The sequence below is a fragment of the Protopterus annectens genome, chromosome 14.part0 (assembly GCF_019279795.1).
Source record: "Protopterus annectens isolate FY-2018-M chromosome 14.part0, PAN1.0, whole genome shotgun sequence".
Lineage (NCBI taxonomy): Eukaryota > Metazoa > Chordata > Ceratodontiformes > Protopteridae > Protopterus > Protopterus annectens.
The window spans coordinates 411327372-411341164 of record NC_056748.1 but is presented as its reverse complement, the minus strand read 5'-3'; the positions used below and the strand labels follow the sequence as shown (position 1 = coordinate 411341164).

Sequence of the window (13793 nt, the reverse complement as noted above, 5' to 3'; positions counted from 1 at the left end):
GTCAATTACCAAGGTACTATCCACTATCTTAGAATGTTTCCACAACTGCTCCTCAGAACTGATTTTATTATTTGTGATTTTAACATATACTGGACAATGTTAAGTAAATCTCTCAGGGATTACAACATTGTGGGTCTTGCAACTCATAACTAATCAATTCATGAACAAAATTTGATCCTAGAGCTAATATTCAGCATAATTTTCACTGGATTTTGATGAAAAAAAATCATATGTACAGGAATATTATCAAACATCCGTAATGATCATAATCTAAATTACACTGTAATAGAGAAATAATCCCCTTTCTGCAAAACCCAAAACAGCTGTAAATATTCATTTGAACAGACTGCCATTGCAATGGGTGTAATAGAAACTACAGTCTGTCAACTGGGGCACGCAACCATACTTCCTCACGTCATCTCACCAGTATTTACATGAATCAAATCCTTCTAACTGTTCTTGACAAATACACCCTCTAGAACAGTGAGAGTAAAACAAGTCACTGCCTTGACACCATAAATCAAAATACTAATCAAGGCTAAAATTTCAGTCTGGAAATACTATAAGTATACAGGCCTCTTGCAATTACTAGCTAAATGAAAATAACAAATTCACCACCGTAACAGGAACAGGCAAGCAAAAACTGAGGGTAATGCTACTCAATGCTAGAAGTTTAAATCTCAAAATGCACTCACTCGAGGAACTCCTTAAAATGAAGAACACTGATATCTGGGCAGTGACTGAGACCTGGTTCAAAGCTCCAGAGAGCACCCCTGTACTATCAGGCTATAACTCATACCACACTTTTCGGCCATGTAACCTGGACTGAAACACCAAAGGTGGAGGTGTGTTCATATTCATTAAGGATATCCACACCTCCAGGCTAGTTGCTCAGCATAATGCATCCGAGGTTATCCAAGTGCACCTAACTCTGGGCAAAACTGCAATCCAAATTGTAGCTTACTACAGATCCCCCACCATGCCCCAGGATTTCCACTACTCTTTTCTTGATGTACTGGAAAATATTAGGGTTCAACCAAACACCCTAATAATGGGCGACTTCAACTACCACACCATTAACTGGGAAAACTACTTCTGTACCAACTCCTTAGATCAATGCTTTCTGGAATTCATAAACTCCAATGCCCTGGACCAACTTATCCACACCCCCACCAGGGGCAACAATATCCTAGACCTAGTCATTACCAACATGAGTGACCAGTGTTCCACACCTGAAGTCAACTCCTCCTTGGTCCGATCCAACCATAAGCTAATTACCCTTGATATCCACATCCCGCCCCACCCACCATTTCGGAAACCATGGTAAAAAATTTCTCCAAAGCCAACTTCATGCTTCTTAAGACAGAAGTGGTAAACTTCATGACACCCATGCAGATGGACAATACAGTTACAACTGCTGAATCCTTCACAAATGCACTCTATAAGCATTTACATGAGTGCATTGATCGTGCTATTCCAAACAGAACCAAGATGCTACCCTCCAAAAAAAGGAAGCCAATCTGGTGGTCCCCTGCCATAAACAAACTGTACAACAGAAGGAAGAAACTGTTGCAAAAGAGAGTAAAATCCCATGAGTGGAGGAGCTCCCTGGTCAGCCTCAGTAAGAAGCTGAGATCCCTTATAAAATCCTCCAAAGCTAGCTACAAAAACAAGATCACCACTAATTCTAAGGACAACCACAAAGCATTCTATAGCTATGTCAAGAATCTTGATGGCAACACCCAGATCTGCTCTGAGTTATAGCACAACGGCACGAAAATTACAGAACCAACTGATATTGCCAACATCCTGGCAGATAGATTCAGTGCTAACTTTACCCCCTCACCCCCTAAAGAGCCCATATCTATACAGGAAGAATGCAGAGTCCCTGTAATCACAACTACGCAGGTAAAAGCTGCACTCTCTAAAGAACAAACTGGCTCCCCACTTAAGCACCATGTTCAATAATAGCCTCGCATTAGGCTTTGTGCCCACTGAATGGTGCACAGCAACAGTTATCCCACTCCACAAAAGGGGAGCCACCACTGATCCCAGGAACTATCGACCTATTATCCTGATGAGCCTGGTTTGCAAGGCCATGGAATGTATCATCATGGAACTCATAAAAAAAAGACATTGGTAGCCTCCAAACTCTGGATGCCACTCAGTTTGGGTTTGTGAAAGGCATTTCATGCCTCCTGAACCTAATCAACTTCTTTGAGGCAGTCACCAAAGCCGTAGATGAGGGTAAGGTGGTTCACACAGCCTATCTTGACCTCGCCAAGGCTTTCAACACCATCCCCCATTCTGGAATTATAGCTAAACTCACTAAAATAGGTACAAATCCCTACGTCACAAGATGGGTTGCCAACTGGCTCACTGACAGAAACCACACTGTAAAAGTTGCAGACTCCAAATCTGACCTCAAAGCAGTGACAAGTGGAGTACCACAGGGTTCCGTCCTGAGACCTCTCCTGTTTGGTATCTACTTCTCTGAAGTACAGGCTAACACAGAAGGCCTCTGGCTAATGAAGTTTGCAGATGACTGCAAACTAGGAGCCATAGTTAAGTCCCCAAATGATGTGGACATCCTACAGAAGGGCCTCGCTGAGACAGATGCCTGGTGTCAGAGCCGTGGCCTCAAGCTCAATGCCAAAAAGTGCAGTGTCATCCCCTTTGGTAAAAACTCTGTACCCATGAACTTCCACATAGGCAGCAATCTACTTAACACCGAATGCATGATAAGAGACTTTGGGACCCAGTCTCTCCTTTGATAGTCACATTGCCACAGTAGTCAGGAAGTCCTTCTACGAGGCACACGTCATCATAAAAGGGTTCTCATCCAGGAAATAAGAGGTCATTGTTCCCCTCTACTCGACACTCATTAAACCAATTATTGAGTACAATGGCCCTTTTGGAATGTACCTCAAAAGACATCTGCAGCAGCTGGAAAGGCCACAGAAATACCTCACAAAGAGGATTACTGGCCTCAAACATATGCCCTACACTGACCGCCTCAAAAAACTCCAGCTTTACTTTGTAGCATATCGCCTACTCCAAGGTGATCTCTGCCTAACATATAAAGCTATGTCAAACCCAGCACTGTTGGACATGTTACACCTAAGGAAATCCCAATCCCTCTGAGCTACATGCTCTAGGGACCTAAACCTTGTCACCACAATAAATAGGACATGCTGGAGGGATAGATTCCTGTCCCAAAGACTTCCCATACTCTGAAACAGGCTACCCATCTATGTCAAGCAAAGTTCTTCATTAGCACTCTTCAAGAAAAATCTTGATGAGAGGATGGGAAATAGGAAATACACCCTGGGGATCACTTCTGCATCTCTGCTCGACAGTGGCACAGGAAAATAACTTTCTTGGGTGGCGTAAGCCAGGGAACCTTGTGGGCTAGGCTTACATAGGCCCTTGGGCCGATAGCCTAGTACCTACCTATGAACTTATGAACCTAAGAGTTTAAGAATGCTAGTAGTTTGGCATAGAAGGACAGAACCCTGACTATGGCTCAGGTAACTCAGCTTCAGTTAGCATCTCAAACATCTGACATGTTGGCAAGGAAGGATAGGCATGTTCATCCTGGGAGTGAGGAGGGAGGGAGCCATACCTCTGTACCTCTTAGAGAAAGAAATCTGGACAAAGCCACAAATAATGAGAATGAAGGCACAAAAATAGAGGCACTTTTTAGATATTGCTCTTACAAACTTAGAAAGTTGAGAGACTAACAAGTTGGGAACAAAAAATGCAGAGCCAGCAGATACAGTGACAGAAATTTTATAAAAAATAAAAAATCACAGCATATAGTATTTACTAAAAACCGGTTTCGGCTGGCATAGCACAGCCTTCCTCAGTGTACAAAAAAGTAAATACAGAGAACAATGGCTGAATATATAATGATAGCAACAATCCCATTGGTTACTATTCACAAATGTTCATTGAGTCCTGGTGGGAACAATGCACCTAATCTGATTATCCATTTCCTTTCTTTTGCATTAAGAATAGAGTGCCACTGGGATTTGTTGGCCCTATTGCCAAAAATCATGTCAATAATAATAAAATTAAACTTACTGGTTGGGTGCACCATGGTATGTTTGTACAAGGCATTATATATCTTTTTTTGTTTGATATTGCTTTGATGTTCAGAAATTCTAATTCTGAGGGGTCGGGATGTTTGTCCAACATAAAAAGCACCGCAACTGCATGAAGCTAAATAAATTATCCAATCGCTAGAGCAGTTGGAAAAAAATTTTAAATCAAAGACCATGGAACAGTTGCGTGTAGAAAATTGTTTGGACTTATGTATGTATTTGCAATTGTTGCAATGTCCACAAGGAACACAACCCAGTAAGGGCTCCCCTGTCAATGTTGTTTGTATCAATTCTGATGATAGGTTGTCTTTGTGTTTGTAATGATTGAAAAAGGCATTTAAATTCTTCCCTTTTCTATAAGAAAAGAGACAACTTTCTGGAATAATGGTATTTAACTCCATGTCACATTGTAAAATGTTCCAATGTCGCCTTACACTATGAATAAGACGATTGGAGTTCCGTGCAAATGTAGTGGTAAATCTGATGGGTTGGCCAGTAGAATTAGGACGTGTCTTATATGTTAACAGATCATTTCTGTCCAAACTGCTGACCTTATTGCTAGCCATAGCAATATTACCACTTGTACCCACGTGATCTAAATCTATTGGTAATGTCTGCTTTATGTTTCAGGTAGATATTATCCTCAGAACAGAATCGTTCTACGTATGAATTGTGACTTAGGTATATTACGTGCAATGTGGGGTGGGTGGTAACTCGAAGCATGTAAGATTGTATTGTATTCTGGAAACTTTCTGTGTATCTCAGTGGATAATGTATGATCAGGTGTCCTCTGTATGAGGACGTCCAGAAATGTGATGGTTTCTTTATCATAATTAATAGTGAAATGCAGACCCCATTCATTATTGTTAAGATATGTCACAAAGTCTAATAATGAGCCTTCATCACCTCTCCACACCAACCACACATCATCAAGATACCTTCTCCATATATCAATTCCTTCCAGAAATATATTCCTCTTATCATCATAAATTAGATGTTTCTCAACAAATGCCATGAAGAGATCAGCATATATGGGGGCAAAGGATGCCCCCATCGCTGTCCCTTTAGTTTGCCAAAAGCATTGTTCTTTATAATAAAAGACATTGCTTGTAAGGACATAACGTGCCAAATCCACCAAAAATGTATTGAAGTCAGAACCGTATAAGTTTGAGACTTCTAGCCAATAGGCCAAGGCAAACAGCCCATCCTTATGTGAAATGTTGGTATACAAGGCACTTACGTCTAGGGAACATAGAAACCAATCTGGATCAAGTTGTGTGTTAGAAATGATCTGCAAGAAATTCGTTGTATCTTGTAGCCATGATCGGATGTTGGTAAGCAAAGGCTTTAAGTATTTAGTCAAGAATAAGGAGAGGGGTTCCGTAATATAACCCTTACCCGATACAATAGGTCTGCCAGGTGGATGTAAAAGATCCTTATGAACTTTAGGCAGAAAATATATGTATTGGTTGATGGGATCATGAACCATTAGTTGATTCATGATATCATCTGAAATAATGGCCTCATCCTTAGCCTTCCTAAGAAATGCCTCAATTTGTTTTTTAAACATCTGAGTGGGGTCAATCACCATATGTGAGTAATATCTAACATCATTAAGTTGTCTTAATGCTTCCTTATCATAGTCAGACCAGTTTAGTACCACCACCGCCCCACCTTTGTCAGCTGAAATTATCACAATTTCTCTGTTATTTTGAAGTTCAAAGATAGCTTGTCTTTCATCCAATGAAAGATTATTATGTTGTAGTGAAATATCTGAACTCAAAAAGTGCAAATCCTTAAGTACACTGTTCTGAAATTGTAACACCATCGGATGCATAGGTGGACAAAAATTCGATCTATGGTATGTAAACCTGTCATGATCATAATCCACATTACTATCACCAAAAAATAACTTCAAATTTAACAAACGACAAAAATTCACTACATCCAATGCAAAAGATTCCTCAGACACAGTGAAACCTGGGATGAAAGAAAGACCTTTATTGAGTATGCTTAGTTGGATAGCAGATAATTCAAAGGATGATAAGTTAAGAACATTGTCACATGGATTAGTTATTTCGCCAGTGCAAAGTTCAGAAGACCCTGAATGTTCTCTATTTCTATGGTGTTTCCGTCCTCCCTGCCTAGTTTTGGGCCTAAAGGGGCAGACCTAAGAATCCTTTTTGGGGTCGGTGACTCTGAGACTGATGTAGCTTCATTTTCTGTGCCAGATGAGGTATCTTCACAAGAGGATATAGTCTCACTCTCGTGCCTTTTTAATATAGATTTTGGTCGTTTCCTTTTGTTGCTGGTTTTAAAAGGACATACACAAGCTATGATCTACATCCTCCATCTTTGAGAAATAGTTCTTATATAAAATGACAGTATTCAATGACATGCAATTATACAGAACTAATTATGTGACATGCAATCATATAAAATCAGACACATATAAAACAATTATGTCCAAGTTGCTGTGTACTTTACACTAAGTCTTGAAATTCTACCTGACCATGTAACATAAAAGTCAGAATTGGGTCTAGCAACGGGGACTGTCTTCAAGGAATATTCAATTTTGGGGACATCTGGGACATCATTAGGAATAGAAATGGATACTGCGACATGTTCCTCGGTACAAACATTGTCTGGGTTGCTCTGAGATCTAGAGTCTGTATCACAGGTATGATGCTGCAATATTATATGATGTCTGTGGTTTCTCCTGTACTCTATACCCTCAGATTCCACTAAGTAGGATCTTGGCTCGGTACTTATACCTTTCATTTGACCAATTTTACCAAAGCTTTTTGCCGTATGCATCCTCACTGTCTCTCCTTCTTTTAACAAACATAGAAGTCTGCTCATTTTGTCATAGCTGGACTTCTGAGAAGAGAACACTTTTTAAAAAGTTGGGCTTTGATCGCTCTGTTGTTTTTAGAATTAGGCACCAACAAACTAGAACTGATAGCCAAGTTTGTTCTGGTTTGCCTAGATAAAAGTCTATGAGCAGGTGAACCTAGTAGATTGTCATGGGGTATATTTCTGAGACTGAGTACATTCAAGGCGATATTGGTATTGTCACGCTTTGACCTTTCTAGTAATTGCTTTGCACTCTGTACTGCACGTTCAGCAAGGCTGTTTGACCGAGGATATTCAGGACTGCTAGTAACATGGATAAAGTACCACTCTTTAGCAAATCTCTGAAACAATTGATTTGTAAACTGAGAACCATTGTCAGAAATAACTTTGGTGGACATTTCATCTTAGTAATAATAGCACTGGATGTTAGATTAGGTAGCAAACCGATCTCAAACCAGTTCAAATAAGAGTCTACCAACACTAAGTAATGTTGACTGTTCCACTCAAATATGCCAGCTGCTACTGTTGACCAAGGTAGTTCAGGAATTTGGCTTAGCTGACGTGGGTCTTTTTGCAAATGCAGCTTGGTACTGTTACACACTGAACAAGAAGAAAGCACTATGTCAATTTCTTTGATAGAGAAGGCCAAAATACTAGTCCTCTCACCCTTCTTTTGGTAGAATCAGAACCTGGGTGGCCATGATGTAAAATCTGAATGTATTCACGTTGTAAGGAAGTATGAACAACAACTTTTGGACCTTGGAAAATGATACCATCTTCCATCAGCTTCTCATCTCTGTATGGAAAGTAAGGTTGTATTTCTGGTCGTACACTGGATTGCTTTGACAGCCATTCTACATTGATGAAGTGGTTGAGCTTTTGCAAAATTGGATCAGTCTTTGAGTGATCTCTTAGCTCATCAAGTCTTGTGGTAGAAATATTATGCACTTCCATGACATCAAAGTCAAAATTCTCTGCATCAAGCTGTTCCATGGTATTTCTGGGTAATCTGGATAAGGTATCAGTCAAATAAAGAAGTTTACCTTTTGTATAGACCATTTTGAAGCTGTACTTTGAGCATCATTTTCTGTAGTCTTGCTGGAGTGGAATGCATAGGCTTCTTTAAAATACTAACTAGAGGTTGATGGTCAGTTTTTATCCAGATTGCTAGGCCATAAATATAATCATGGAACTTCAAGGATGTGAACACAATAGCCAAAAGTTCCTTCTCAATTTGAGCATAGTGCTTTTCAGTTTTAGTAAGAGTTCTAGATATGTAGGCAACAGGTCTGCCTTCCTGAAGAATACCTGCACCAAGACCAAACTTTGAAGCATCACAGGAAAGAACTACTCGTTTGTGGACATCATAGTATCTTAATGTAGGTGGGGTAGCTATTTGCTGTTTGAGGTTATCAAATGCCCTCTGGTGTTGTTCTAACCATGACAATGCAACATTTTTGCATGTCAGCTCTCTTAAAGGTGCTGATAACTCACTAAAGTCAGGTATAAATTTGTCCAAAGAGTTAACTATACCAAAAAATGCTGTAAAACTTGGACATTGTCTGGAGATGGGTCTCAAGAATGGCTGCCTGTTTAGAAAAATCTTGTTGTAAGCCTGTGCTGGTAAATAAATGACCTACAAAAGTAACTTCTGGTAGTCTGAATTTGCACTTCAGAGGATTGAGCTTTAAATTTACTTCACGCTCTCTATCCAGAACTTTCCTAAGTTTCTGTCATGTTCTGCTTCACCATCACCTCCAACCACTAAATCATCAACTATTATAGCACATGGGTAGCCTGAAAAAAATTTGCTCCACCACATGCTGAAAGACTTCACTGGCAGAATTTATTCTAAAAGGCATCCTGAGGAATCTGTATAGATCAAATGGGGTACTGAATGTAGTCAGTAGTGATGATTTGCGATCAAGCATCACTTGCCAAATTTAACTCTGCGCATCTAAAACAGAAAAATCAGTGGCATTTCGTATGAGGGTTGCAATTTCCTTGACTGTATTCATAGGATGATGAGGCCTTTTTAATGTCTTGTTCAAATTTCTTGGGTCAATACATATTCTGATTTCATCTGAATTTTTCTTATGAGTGGCTACCATGGATGTCACCCACTCAGTTGGTTCTGTGACTGGACAAATCACATCTTGCTGCACCATTTTGTCTAACTGGACCTTAACTTTGCCATGCACAGCTATTGAAAGTCTTCTTGTTGGTCTGACCACTGGACTGACCTCTGGATCTAACTTCATGATGTACACACCTGGAAGTTTGCCTAGCTTGTTGTTGAACACATCAGCATATTCTGAGAAAATAGCATCAGTAAAGCTGGAACTGAGACGTGCTTACATGATGTACTTCTTTTGTAAAAGAAAGCAGTTTCATGCTTAGACTGTCTCTGAGAACTAATAATGACTGCACAAGTCTTCAGACTACATAAAATTGCAAGCAGTAACTGTTCCCAGCCGAATAACATGAAAGCACTACTGAACCTCGGCTTGAATCTCTTCACCTCCATAAGCAACAAGCTTCATACAATTGACCAAATTAAGTTGCTCACCAGCTCTCACTTTAGCTGTTTCTGCTGACATCACATTACACTTTGAACCAGTGTCTACTTTGAGCTGTGTGCATTTACCATTGATCAGGACAGTACAAAATACTTCATCCTTTGCTAACAAATCTACTGCGTTAACCTTTTTACTGACCAGTGATATACCATCTACATTGAAAGTAGGGATGCAGCTCTCTATATGATCAACTTGCTTTTTTGAGTGACCTTTCTTAATAACTGAATGAGACTTGCTTGATTTACAAAACTTTTGAAAAAAGTTCCATTTTTTACACTTGTGGCATTGTTGACCAAATGCTAAGCACTTCTATCTTTTAGATTTGTGGTTGGCTCCACAATTATGACAGTTAACAATAAGACTTATCTTGGGTTTTGCAGACTCACTCTTATACTGTACTGAGCATGCTCCTTTAACTAAGCTAATCTTAGAACATGCCACAGGGGTTGCTGCTGCCATGTGCTTAGGCATGTTTCTGCTTGCCACGTGTTGCTTGTTGTCTACATTTGCTCTAGAGGCTGTTGAAACAATGTTCTTATCACGTGTAAGCATACTTGTGTGCCTTTCTGTGAGCTCATGGATTTGGCAAATCTCTATGGCTTTGCTTAATGTTAAATCACTGTCACGAAGCAAAATCTTTCTCACTGCAGCACTATTAACACCACACACACAAGACTGTCCTTTATTGACTCATCTTTCAACTCACCAAATCTGCACATTTTAGCTTTCTTTCTCAAGTCAGTGATATAAGCTGGTGTTTGGTCTTTTGTGTAAAATAAGTGCCTCTCTAATGTAACATTTGTCTGGGGGTTGCTCATTTCTCTCAATTTATGGTTCAAGCACTCGGGATCTTCCCTTGATTTAGCTGGTACCACAATATGATGGTTTTCCCCCTCTCCTGTGTATACCTCTGGTGCATACACAAATGAATGCTCTCTTTTAATAGCGTCTGACCCAGCTTAGTTAAGCAAAATGAATGCCCTTGTATGTGCATCTTTGTCAGAAAAAGTTGCTTGTATGAAAATATGGTATTCCTGCTCAATACTCTCCAATTCTCTGCTATATTGTGATCAAACACAAGTAGACTTTAATCTGCGAAATGCCTCTGCCACATCAACACACAGTACTGAAGGTGCTTGAAATTATGTACGAACATACACACAAATGTATGCCAGAACTGTATGCCAGCACTTGTAATTATGCCCAATAGCATAACAAACTCCTTGAAATAATTGCACTTTGCCAAATATGTCTCCGTAGGACAAGAACACTTTGAAATTACTGTACTTTGTGAAACCACACCATATCAGTGTAAGAAATACTTCGAAATGACTGTATTTTGTGAATAAACTGTACACATCAGAAAAAGCTCAAAGTAAGAAACGCTTTGAGATGAATGCACTTTGCAAATAAACTGTACACAGCAGAAGAACCTTTCAAAATGGCTGTACTTTGTGAAGTAACTGCATAGTGAAAGAAACACTCTGAAATGTCAGCTTTTCCATAAATAAATGCACACAGCACAAGAAACTTTACAAAATGGCTGTACTTTGACTGCACTTTGCAGTACAACTGTACTTTGCACACAGCAAACTCTTTCAAATAATTGCACTGTAATAAAGCACACTCTAAAAACACTTTGCACACTCTGAGATACTTTGAACAACTCTAGTTATGCTTTGAATGGCTTCAGTCAATGCACAATAGTAGTTTGTGCCCAAACATTGTCTTTTACCAAAAAGCATGCAGTCATCTTGCTCTTTAAGCTTAATTTGCCCTTTTATTGTACTTGTTATGCCTTTTTAATCTTGTATCATGCTCATTATACTTTTCTTGGGTCCGTTTTACTTTAAACATGGTCATTATGCAAACCAAAGGTAATTCTAAGCCCTATATGAACAGTTGTGCTAGTTTTATCAAATATCATGGTTTCAAACATTTCATTTAATTAATAATGCAGTTTGGCCTTTCATTTGCTTAATCATATGTTTTGTGCTACTCATTTGATTACTAATGCATTATGGACCTTATAAATGCACCGTTTCATTTTCTTTGCCAAATAAATCATTTGTGCAGTTTTTTTTACCTTTACCTCAATTCTGGCCCTTTTTAATTTGTCTGAGCTCCGTTTCACTCAGCCTGCTTGGTCTGCTTTCAGCTTCAACTCTGCACCTCATGGCTCAAAGAAATAGCCCTTTTAATCCCGGTTCTAACACCATGTCTCTCGTCTGGTCAGGATAAAACAGACAAACATTCATGGGTTCTGTTCAAGCAGCTTTATTACACATAAACACATCTATAATAAGGCTTTGCAACTTCAACTTCAACTTGAATAAACATATAAACAGACTGACTATTGCACTCATACATGTTAACACTCTGGCTGATCTCTCAAAATGGCACCTCTGCCTGCATGTGCTCTATATGTATATGCACGTGCTACATCTGGAAATGCTTCTTAAAGGTACATACACACATTCTGATGTACACCACCCTCCAGATATTTTGGGTGCTTAAAGGATTGGACAAATAAAATAGTACAGTAGTAATGTGATAATGCCCATGGCACCTTGATCTTGTCACCAAATCCTAAATGGGATAAGGGGGAGTGTGCAAACTTATAAACTGAGGGGAGGAAATGGGGTCAGCAGTGTGGGAGAAAAAAAGAACTCCCTTAAAAAAAAGAGAGAGAGATAATATGAAAGATTGCCAAAAATAGATATGATTAACAAAGCAAAAGTACTATATCTGTCTATAAAAATGAAACAAAGACAATCTTGCAGTTTTCTTGCAGACATTTAAAAGACTCACAGGACAATCAAACAAAACTACAGACAACCCATTATAAATACCTAGTGACTAACTTGCATCTAATACTTTTACCAATCACTTTAAATGCTGATAAATATTCCAAAACTAGCCCAAAAATAGTGACCTCAGACTACTGACCCTAATCAACCTTCTCCGCCATTTACATCAGTCTCATCACATTTTGTAACACCAAATAATATTTTAAAATATTAAGGCACATGGTGCTCCATCAGCAGCAATCTCTCACCTGCCTTCCTAATGCAACTGAAAGTTGTTAGACTGCTTGAAATTCCTTTGTTAGTGTTAATTAGCTTGGGGGTTTCTGCTAGCATTAAAATCTGTGTTGGTTACATTTCTAGTAATCATTTTGAATCGAGTTGCTGGCTACTGAGACTTGTCTGCATATATCAACTGGATACAAGCTGATTTAAGTATATTTTCTGCACTTATTTAAGATTTGAGTGAGTAAATATTGTGTGTCTTGGATTTAGTAAATATTGTGTCTCTGAATCTCTGCAGTTAGTGCCCTACCCCCCCTCCCTGTTTCTTGTTGTGGTGTTAATCTTGGTGGCTTTGGAATTGCCCGCCCCTGCTGTAAATCTCGTTTTGCACACTCCTCCTGGACCTATCTCATTCGCTCACTCAACTGAGTACAGTAAGATCATATTTTGATTTTGGATACTCTTACCAGTTCCATCTCCTATGCAGTGTACAGAGAGAGCACTTGGGAAGGGCATTCCCCTATAGTATCTTAATCTGCTCTGTTTCCTCCATCTCAAAAAAAAAAAAAAAATTGCACTTCATCTGCCTTACTGTATTTGTGTTTCTTCCTGCTTTATTACCTTAATTTGATTTTGCCTCTTTTAAAAGTACTCAATTAAATTTATTCTGCTGCCTTCATTACTGCTTGTTAGTAGCCTGATTAAATTGTAACTGTTATCCTAAGGCCCTTGGTTTAAGTACTTGGGCTTCAAACCAGTTGTTTTAAATTAAGGTTTGTGGTCTGCACTGTTGTGGCAGGACATGTAGCGTACATCCTTCTAAGTTGGGAACTGCTGATTGAAGGCTCGGTGTCTGTTATTCTAAAAGTGTATTAGTTCTAGGTTAAGGACTTGGGCTTCAGGCCAGTTATTTTACATTAAGAAGGTTTGTGGTCTGCACTCTTGTGGGAGGAGAGGCTAGATTCTGCCCTTCTAAGCTGGGAATTTCTGGTTAAAGGCTTATTGTGCATGCTTACTTGAACTGTTTCTTTCTGAAATCAGTACGCCTTGTTTGCTGTAGCATAGACTAGATTCAGGCCGGCTGGATCTAGCTTTGTTTGTATGACTTGTGCACTGACCCAGGCCATCTTTTTTGGAGAAGGTTTCTCTGTACCCTAGTGGCAGGACTGTGCAGTTAGAACTTGTCTGATTGAAGACTGCTGGAACAGGGCTCAGTTTTA

At 39.3% G+C, this 13793-nt stretch overlaps 1 protein-coding gene across 1 annotated transcript in view; it reads right to left on the bottom strand.

Moving 5' to 3' along the window:
* Window positions 1–13793, bottom strand: part of CCHR14.PART0H10orf90 (chromosome chr14.part0 C10orf90 homolog) — a 1196109-nt gene that overhangs the window by 1114343 nt on the left and 67973 nt on the right. The gene's annotated exons all lie outside the window — the stretch shown is intronic.